Source organism: Bos taurus, chromosome 13 (genome assembly GCF_002263795.3).
Source record: "Bos taurus isolate L1 Dominette 01449 registration number 42190680 breed Hereford chromosome 13, ARS-UCD2.0, whole genome shotgun sequence".
NCBI classification, from domain to species: Eukaryota; Metazoa; Chordata; class Mammalia; order Artiodactyla; family Bovidae; genus Bos; species Bos taurus.
Genome location: NC_037340.1, coordinates 81,570,907 through 81,572,760, shown reverse-complemented (window position 1 = coordinate 81,572,760; position 1,854 = coordinate 81,570,907).

The window sequence follows — 1,854 nt, the reverse complement described above, 5'->3', positions numbered from 1 at the left end:
AGCAGACACAGAGGACAGCTTGAATTCTGACTTACACAAACAGTGCGAGTTCTGACAACAGGGAAATGCCAGTTGGACAGTAACTGGGAACACTGAGAAAGCAGAGAGGCAGGACGAAGACAGCTTCCGCCTGGGAGGCATTCATGACTCAGGTCCGGGAAGGACGCCAAGCGCAGCGGACGCAGGTCGCAGCTTCCGCGTGGAAATGGCGCTGCAGGCACGTTAACAAGGGTCCGGACGCGGCGGGGAGGAGGCGGGAAGGTGTCTCACGCCTGACCAGCCCTGCGTCTAATCCGACCTGGAGAAGCTTCAGAAGGACCTGCGTTCCGTTCATCATGACTTCTTTGGCCCCTGAATGTGGCCACACAGTGAAGCCGGTGTTACCTGGGAAGCCACTCCTCCGATTGCACAGAACACAGAGCGGCTTCAAAGACAATCTCCCCGGAACGTGAGTGATCTCGTGTCCATTCGCCGCCGCGCATCACTTTACGTTCCACCCTAACTCGACCCTCTGAGCCCGACATTAACCCGCTGTGGGCAGCTAGAGCCTCAGTTGCCCCCAATTACGAATTTACAAGCTGTTGACGCAGCACATGCAGCCATCTTTTAATCGTTAGAGGCAAGCCCAGGAATACTATGGATTCTGCGTCTACAGTGGGGCAGCTCAGCCTTCAAGGTTCTGAAACGCAATCCATCTGCATGAACCACTGTCCTCTCGGAGCTCAGCGCACTGGAGAACCGTTAAATTCCTGGGCGATGTCCTAACCAAAGAAATTAATTTCTGTCTTGAAAGGGAAACAGGTTCCCCTCTTTCAGATGGAAGGCGTAAGTGTATGTTTTCAAAGTTGTTAGCACAGCAATAAGGAATTCAGCTTCATATTCAGGGACTGGGGTGATTAATAACCAATAATTCTTAATAAGAGTCTGATTTATTGATACGTGACAGCTGTCAGCCCCCAAGCATTGTGTATAGCAACTGGAATGTCTTCATTTCATTCAACCTGAAACACGACTCTCAGGATGGTTCCATGAGTCACTTGAGTGGTGTGATCAGCCTTAGAAATTGAAAACAGCAGACCCAAAAAGGATGATCAAAGGAAATGAGAAAATATATCAATGATCATTTTCTGACAAAAGATGTACAATATTTATGGGGCTTTCTTTTTCCTTTCAAAAAATATTTTGGTCTTTTTTTTTCTTACTACACAATGTAAGTAGTACATCATGATTCTTTTTGATCATCAAGACCAATAGTCATAGCCTGAAAAGATCGTCTTATGCAAGTCTCTCCATTTCAAAATTGGAACTGTCCTCCTGAATCCATCTCCTTTCCCTGGAAAAAAGAGTTCATGAAAAAGCTCTTTAGGATTTTTGGTGGAAGTTTAGGACTTTTGTTAGGCTGAGGCAGGCTCCAAGGATAGGAGAGATGCTGAGCAAGAGAGGAAGAGGAGGAGAGAAGGTTAAGAATAGAGAACTGGAAGAGAAGCCAGAGAACAGGAGAGATGCCGAGAGGAAGCAAAGAAAGCCAATGAAGTCCACATGCTGAGCAGCGGGGTCCACCGGTGGGGAGAAGCCCTCGAGGCACTGGCTGGGAAAGGGGGCTTGAGAAAGGAAGCCCCATGTGGAGGCTTCGCTGGGATCAATCACACCGCCCTTATTCATTACTTTGCTTCCCCAACCGCATCCGTTTCTGCCCTCCTGTCTGCCTGGGAAGCTGACCTCCATGGTCCTCCAGATCCTTTGCCAGTGGCTGCATTTGGATTCAGCCAGCGGGAGCAAGTCTAAGCAGGAAATCAGAGGATGGGAAGTAAGACAGGCCAGAACATAGCTTCTGTCACCCCTCGGGCCACATGT